The following is an 8,729-nucleotide window of genomic DNA, read 5'->3' on the forward strand; positions in this document are numbered from 1 at the left end:
TAAGGAAGCTTGGAACCGTTGTTTCCTATTTATTTACCCAATCCGTCGAAAGAATAGTTCCAGGATCCTTCAAGAACTCCATTTAGTATCATTGTTCTGCAATAAAGTGATTTTCCCCGCTGCGACGATTTCAAAGTCGACTCGATATGCCCGACGAATATTTGGCGATGGTTTCACCAGCATGGCAAACGGGAACGTGTGTTTTTCGCCACGCAGATCGATAAACTGTACCGGCGGTGTAAATCAGGGTACGGGCCATTTACAAAGTTGCCCGGCGTTTCGGCGTGCTTGTTGTCAAATTAATCGGCAAACTCATACGGTGGCTCAGCAAACCGTACGTCTCCTCGTGGAAACGTTCCCAGATTGTCCGCCACGAGCTGCCGATCGCAATGTTCTAAACCACTTAACCGCGGCCGCGGCGGCGGTTAGACGAGCATCGAAAACGCGCTCGCGCCACCGTCGAAACTACCGAAACCCCCGCTAAATCCCGTGGACTTCCGGAATTCGCGGTATCGCCGTTCATCCCTGAATTCGGGATTAGCAAGCCCGTGTCCCGTGTGGGTGCGTACACGTTTCCGTGTGCATGAATCGCGACGGCCACGGTGGAAGAAGAAGGGCGGGCGCGCGCGCTCCTCCTGTTTGTTTGTTGCCAGAGTTAAGGTTAATCCACGCGAAAAGCGATCCGCGTCGGACAATTTCTGACTTATTACGGCCACGGAGCGATAGAACGCGGAATTAAAGGCTCCCCCAAACCAACGCGGATATCCGCTCCGCGCCGCGGATCAGATAAGGCAGCAGTTTTTTATACGCGGTGGTTTATGGGCAGTGTTATCTGATCCGCGGCGGATCCGCTCCGCGCGGCGAAATTCGCGTTGGTTTGGGGGAGCCTTTAGACAGATTAACTTCGGGTATAAACTCTGGCGCTTCTGTTTCCCGTCCCCACTTCGTGCACAGTTCGGTGCAGTTTGTCGGTGAGAACGCAGTATTGTTGCAGTGATATTCCTCCACCGCCAAGTAGAATGCTGCTGCAACGATATCGACGATGGTTTACCGAATTCAAACGATTATGAAGGCCTCTGAGGGGCAGGGAAGTGAATATAAATCATGGATATCTTCAGTGGCGAGCACTAGCGTTCAATAACCCTCGCAGGTCAATTAGGGTAGCTGAATGGCGGAGTAACCAAAAGGCTGCCTCGATCCCAGATCCAGGAAACCGATCGGAAGCTTCTCCCCACAAAAGATCCACCCGCACTCATATTAATTCGCAAGAAATTGTCCTCTGGGTGGGATAAGAACGAACAAAGGGCGCGCGGATAAAGGCGCAGGCAGAGGAACAAACGAAAAAGAGTAGCCGAAGCAGCGGTGCACGGGTAGAGGAATGCAAAAGGGGCATCCGCAAAGGAGCACCGAGGAGCATCGAAATTACCCAATGTACAGAGCCGCGAATCGAAGTTCCGCGTTCCTGGCGCAGCAAGCAGCGCTACCAATGGCACAGGGGCGCAAGGATTCGGAGGGGGTTGGGCTCTGTGCTACGCAAAATACGGCCGCACGGTCGTGTGCTCCTGAAAGGGGGTCGGATGGAGGCGAACAGAAGATAGAGGGATATTAATCCGCGAGTAACTCGCCGCATGGTAAACCCCCGTCGGGGTGTAACGGGTGTCTCGCTAGAACCGAGCCACCGGGGCACGCTGATTTACGTTCCAAGTCGCCGCGAAGTTCATCCCCTCCCGGAACGTTGGCCCGGGGCGAGGCACGAGTTTACCAGGCTTTTTGGCACGTCCGTGGCCCCTGACTAATTGCCGAGCTACGTCGAGGCGCCACTAATTCGACGCTTATCAAGGCCAGCACGTTTAAGGGAAGTGGCGCTCGCACTTTCATCCCCCTCCCCGTTGGTAACGCCTTCGCGGCTGCTGTTATTAATAAGTGCCTACTCGAGACAGAATATTGCGGCAAAGGGGAAACACCTGCCAGCTGAGCGTTTTGCTTCTGGTAACAGTCACGGGTCGGGGATACGTTCGAGGAACTATATTAACTTCGGTTAGAACGGCGCAGATTGTTCCCTCTGCTTGGAGGACACGCGGGGCGTCGTTGCAGATTGTAATCTGCGAGAGGTGAGAGTATTATAGTGGGTGGGAGAAACGCAGGGGATGAGCATGGACTCTTTCGAGTCGATATCCTCGTCGGAGAAACGGTGAAGTTCCACTAAAAACGTCATCGATCAAACGAACAGATAGGCCAGCCCGTGTGCCTGGCACTGGCATCTTCAATCCATAATCATACGCGGAGCATCGTTCGCTTATGGATTCGGTTTGATGACAGCATTCGCCTGGTAATGAAAGGGTGGTCGCCGCGGTTGGCACAGGAAATCGTCGATCACCATAAAATCCTGCCTAATGGTCGTCGGCGAGTAACAATTGCTTCCAGGAACCGCTGGGGAACCTCGGCTATTACGTGTAGGGGAGAGCGGGGACAAAAGTAACACTTTTTACATTTGGCCTAGCCTACAATGATCTTTTATAGATATAAAAATGACAATTGTGCCTTAGGATACTATGTTTCTTGGTCTATCATTTGAGCCCAGATTCAGCCTTAAGTGATAATTAATTAGTTAAAAAGTTATGGCAGTTTTCCGCAGTGACTGTCATTGTTACTTTTGTCCTGCAGGGGTAGGTTTGGGATGATTCTCTCTTGAACAGCTTTCACTGAAAGGGTCTAATCAAACCAGACATAGACGATCATTATCATCTGAAGAACTCCTATCCTCTGTGCTACTTTGCTCGCCCAAGTAACATGTTACTTTCTTCCCCGTAGCGACGTGTTACTTTTGTCCCCAGCCATGTTTTTCAGAATAGAACTGTTATAACATACAAACTATACCAGACTTGTTAAAATCAAATACAGGAACTTATAAAGACATTAACTAAGAACGCTCTAGCAAATAATTGGTTTAATATCTATAGTTTAACTATGAATATTAACAAAAAAAAAAATAGGAGAAACTTACCTGAATAATCTAAATAAGAAGTTTATCTTGCCCAGGGTGTACCTACGATTCGTGTTACTGCTCAGCGTCACTCAGTACAATAAAAGAGACACTATACGCATGTAACTGTGTAAAGCAAACGTTTTGGAAATGTTTGTGGAAGGGGGCAGAAGGCGCGTTACTTTCATGACGCCGTTACGTTTGTCCCCGCTCTCCCCTACGTATCCGGGCCGAGAAAGTAGTTCGTTAATCGAGTGGCACGCAACGGCGGAACCGCTTTAGCTGAAAAAGCGTATCGAATTCAAGGGATCGGGTAACTGGAGACCCGCTTAATTTCGCTACTTTTTTCACCACCGCTAAACGATACCGCCCCCGCCGCTTTCTGGCGAATAATTTCAATAAAGCCGGCCGAGGGTGGGGGCGGAAAATAGCGCGACAACCACGATGCCACGAATTTCGCGGGTAGCCGTGGAAAAGCCATAAATCGCAGTGACCGGGCCGGTTCGACCTCGCCAGGCTCTCGAAAATATTTTATTTTCGCGCGATAGCCGGCCATGGGGTTGCCGCTGGCTGTTTTTCAGGGGGCTCGTAAACAACTTTCATGGTACGAATTGGCGTGCTCATCGAAATTGCGTGCCGGTGACGCGGGACACGTAGCCCCAGAAACAAACGTTCATTTATTATCGACCATCGTTTTCTCTGTTCTGGCTGTCGCGATCGTTTCGTACCTCTTCGGTCCCGTTACTTCTACGGTACTCCTACGTTCATTCTACTGGTGAATCGCGACGGTGTCGTTAGATCCCTCCGAAAGGTGGCGTAATAGAATAATCGCCAGTTTTGAATCAGCAAACATTCGGCGATGAAAATCGAATCCAAATATTGCCTTCCGCGGGGCGATGTTCATCGGCCTGGAAAGGTAATATCTGACGAAGAAGATTGTTCCGTTTTCATATCGAAGAGCCGTCGAGCGGAGCGGGGCTAAAGCGCTTTTCGCGTAAGTCGTTCTATTCCGCGGCGCGTCGACTCTGTTTGGGATCAGGAGTCGATCGGAAGTTGCGAGAATCGAATGAATACACAGCGAAAGGGGCGAGGTGTTCAGGCACGCTTTTGTCGACGATTCTCATTCGCTCGTCGGCGCACAGACGTTTCTAACGGGCGGTAATATCTCGCTCAAAGGCGTCCACGTCTCCACGTGTTCTCGTCGGCATAACGCGCAGCGCCGGGACCCTCGTTAAAGCGAAACAATGGGCATTCGGATTACATCCAATTCATTTATCACGCGCATCCGCGAGTGCCGGGGGCTGCCCGAGGGGGAGAGAGAAAAAAATATAATGGAAAACTGCGACCCCTCTGCTCTCATGTTCGCCGATCCTGGCGACCGGTCGCGCAGCCAAGATATTAATTCCCTGGTTAACCGTCTGCGAGCCGTTTCACCATTCATATTTCTGGCTTCAACGATATTCATGCTGTAATCGCTTGAATAATAATTCCCCGAACCCATCCTGCCCATCCTCGTAAGAATGAAATGTGTTATTGTTGAAAGGTTTACTTTGTGCACTCTGACTGCGCGGAATAGGTTTGCGGTAGGAGTTTCGGATAGAACGTCATATCTCCTCTCCGATCGTATCTTTTAACTATCGATTTCACGATCCGAGCATCTGTTAGTCGACGAGTACAAAGGGACTTTTTCGGAGGACCCGGTTATTTAATAGCCTCGTTAACGACATTAAAGTTCTCTGATTGCTACCAATTCAGTGATCGAGTAACGACATTATGGGCCCTCTGAAATTCGATTGGAAACCCCCAGCCTCATTGCGCTGCAGCAACGGCTGTAAAGACTGCGCCCTGATTCTATTTTCTGCTCCGTCGTTTATCGAACAACGCCTTTATTAACGACAGCCCCCTCGACAAAAACTGCGCTGTGCTTTAAAGAAATGGCATCTAAATCTGGCTAATCAAACACGCAATCAGTGTTACTTGTTATTCATAATTTTAAACACTTGCGAGTACCGAAACTGCGATCGATCTCTGTTCAACCGCCGATCGCCAACGAAAATCATCCCTCGTAGTTGCAATCTTTTAACAGAATCTTTTAACTGCCTTAAATTTCGAGAAAACCACACCTAGAACGTCGAACACCCTTTGCAACCTCGATCATCGATCGCAATGGCCACCCTTTGCAAGGTTCAAGGCTACGATCATCAAGGATCGCGCCGCGGCTGCGAGGTCCACCGATCGATGAGTCTTTCGCGTGTAACATTCTCGAGACACGGTTCGCAGAGCCTCTCCAGCATCCAGGAACAATCGGTGTTCGATGATTGCGGGTGACGTCATCGAGATGGGCGCGACATTGTGCGCGAACCCCCTTCGTTCTTACGCAAGGCCCTCTGAAAGCGCTCCGCAGCTATTCATTCGACGCCGATTCGTTCAGGAGCCGACGCACGTGCAGGGACAAGGGTGCTAGACCTTGATAGCGTGCTGTCTCGCGCACAAAGCTGCTGAAAAATCCGTGAATGCGGCCTCAGGGGTCGTCGACGACACTCCATTCTTCTGTGCAGGCTGTTTCGCCGACGAGAGTTTCGATCGTGCCAGTAGACGCTCTCCCCCAATTTATGATCCGATCCATCGATAATTTGAATATTTATTGCGAAAGGCTGCAGGCTCCGCCAGGCACGCGCAAATAGCCGGGCTTTTTCGAAAACATCAGCCCTGCTTAATCCCGCGCTCGATAAACGCCGACGGAGCTCTGTTTCTCTCCTCTCCATTGTTCCTTTTTTTCTCGCTAGGTTTTCCTGCCACCTGTAATATGAATGTACCGTTCACACGTGGACTTTTATCCGGCTGCACGAAGCGAGTGTGTATTTCTTTCGCTGCAATAAAATTTAATCCGCCCCCCGAATCTTTCCAAGCCGATTAGCCGTGCCCGAGCCTCTGCGCGCCGCGTTTTCGCCCTTTGCCCGAGGGAGTGGTGGAAATATTATTAACCGAAATATTCCACGCGGCCCGATTCAATGGCAGATCGAACGACCCGACGCTCTATCGCCTGCAATTTGACTCGTTGATTTAATCCGGCCATCGAAATTTTACGATTTTCGTGAAACGATTTTACGCGGCACGCGGTTAGGCTGCATCAGGATCAGCTCTCGACAGCTATAACCAGATATTCGCCTGGAAATTTATGAGCTCGCGATGGTTCAATGAAAACACGTATTCGCTTGGAATCTTTTTTGGCGATTTACCACGCTGGAATATCAATTTCAAATGCGTGCCTGCGTGCCCGCAGTTCTTTCTCGATCAAGCGGTCATGTGCTCACAGCTGGTTGCAGGTAGTACTCTTTGTAGTCTTCTTGGTTCTTCGTGCTTCTTCAAACTTGTTAAAACAATTGTAATCCTCCGAAATGCCCTTCAAAGTTTCCTCCGCACAAACCTCCCGGTATCACCGAAGAGTTCGAGTTCCAATTGACCGGTGTTTGAAACGGTAAAGGACTGTTCAATGTCTCGTTGCATGAAGAATTTGCATGCTTCGGAATGTCCTATTCATTTGGGACACCCTGTATAACTGCTAAGTGAAATGGAGTCGTGAGCGTGGTGCTAGTAGAATTTCGCTGTGGTCTGTGCAGTGTCCGACCACATTCTCCTGAAATATTTCACCGTGCGCCTTCCTGCCGCGTGAATGTACAATTATCGTCAGACATTCCTTCCTGTTGATATATTTACTTAAAATACAAGTGGACGCGCTGCTACTGATTCTGCTTGGAATACTTAATCGCCCCCGACTGTAAAGTGTTCAATATTCCGTTAATTGCACATGGACAACGCGTTCTTGTACATCACAGCTGCTCCTCCAGACAACGATGTTCGTCCCACGGGCAAGGATATCGAACCGAAAGCAACCTGGTCAGTCCGTCTTGTACCTCCCATCTCTCTCTCCATCCGCCTAAACGGACTCCGCGGCTGGGCGACTACTTAATTACTTAGGTGGCCGGCAAATGGAGATTGGAAGGGGGCAGCAGTGTTGCGAGAGATTGCCACTATTTCCCGTGTAACTGTTCCGCAGCCAGAAGTAGTTATAGCAGGGAATAACATCAACAGAAAGACCGCTCGGCGAGATGAAATCTGTTCCGTCGACAGTTCTTCCTTCCATCCCGCGGATCTTCTTTCCACGCCGTCTTCCCTACAATCGTGCTCGCTCAGAAATCCCCGCGAAAGCCCCCCGGAACTACCATCCTGGCGCTTTGTGTTCCGCTGTTTGACTTGCGTTCTAACTACCCGAGCACAGAATCAACCTTATATTTTACTTCGAGAACGAGCTCGCTCTGCCTCCCCCCGTCTCCTACGGCAGAGAACTATCGGAAAGTACTCGCGATCTTTCCTCCAGCCGCCCTTCGATTTTCTATCCATCGTTCCTCTCCCAGCGACGGCATAGGAACGCACCCCCTCGCCTCCGCGCGGATTTCTTTTCGATTCCTTCCATTCCGCCAGTCCGCGAGGTTTAAATCTTCGATTTGAAAACTTCCGACCTGCCCGAGGTGATTTGCCCGGCCTCCCTTATTCCTGGCCGACGATATTCCAGGCGATCTAGGTACGATCGTCCCTGCTTTACGTTTACCGAGGATCTTCGCGAGGTTTGCACAGTCGGCGAGCCGAGTTGCATCGGTCGAGTCGAGAGAATTATTACGGTTCCGCGGGGATCCTTTAGCGGTGACGGGAGCGTTATACGGTACATAGATTGTCTCGTGTTAATCCACCGCTCTCAAATTAATTAAATTATCGAGCACCCTCGTCGAAGAGCTGCTATCGGAGACTGTACCGTCGTCCTCGAGGCATCGAACAACGTCCTGCCATCAGAAGGCAGTGGATAGTAGGAGCAGAATGCGGTCATCCCGTTACGACGATTTCCGCGCGGAAGTTGGCGCTACGCGAGCGTCTTTCCGCGTCTATCCGAGTGGGAGAACACTTGCCGGGATTCAACGGGAACTTGCTGCAGCGCGAATTCCAGGATCGCGGGCTATCGAAAGGAAGATGGGAGGTTGGGGAGAGGTTAAGGAAGTTGGAGGGCGGCGGTGAAACGATTAAATGGCATTCCATGAGCCACCGAAACTTTTCCTTCGCTCAGGCAACTTCTTTCGGAATTCATGGCTCACTCAGCATTCCGCTTGGATTATGTCCGGACTCGCCGTTAGATCGCTGGAGATTTGTTCGACGTGCCGCGAAATCGATGCTTTTCTCCTTCCCCGCCCCTCGCTCGGCCCGGGAAAAAGTTGTTATTAACTCGCGCCGCGGCGGGCAGGCGCGGGATTCAAATGAAAATGCTTTCGACCCGTTCGCCAGACGGCTGTTGAATTACTTTTTACGTAGCGATTCCCCCCATTTTTTTTTCTCTCATTCCGAACGCAAAAGCGCCGACAGCCGACCGGAAGAGCTCGCGTAATAATTCAACGCGCCGGTTATCGACGCCCCCCCTTTCCCGTTCAACGGAATAAAATATTCAACCGGGCGGAGATTTAATTTGTATTCTGTAACGGCGATAATTTCACCACAAATAATTCGCGTTTTATCGAATCGCTTGAATAATGAGCTTAACTCGACCGACTCGCTCGCGGGCTCGCTAAAGAAGATTAACAGAACGAATGGCAGGCGAATAAATTAAGCACGGGGGGAGGGGTGCGGTTGTCATAATTTCAGAAAAATTTGTTTCGTCGCGTGTAATGTATTCCCTCTCTCTCTTTGTGCGGCTAGAATTAAT

The sequence above is a fragment of the Andrena cerasifolii genome, chromosome 16 (assembly GCF_050908995.1).
Source record: "Andrena cerasifolii isolate SP2316 chromosome 16, iyAndCera1_principal, whole genome shotgun sequence".
NCBI classification, from domain to species: Eukaryota; Metazoa; Arthropoda; class Insecta; order Hymenoptera; family Andrenidae; genus Andrena; species Andrena cerasifolii.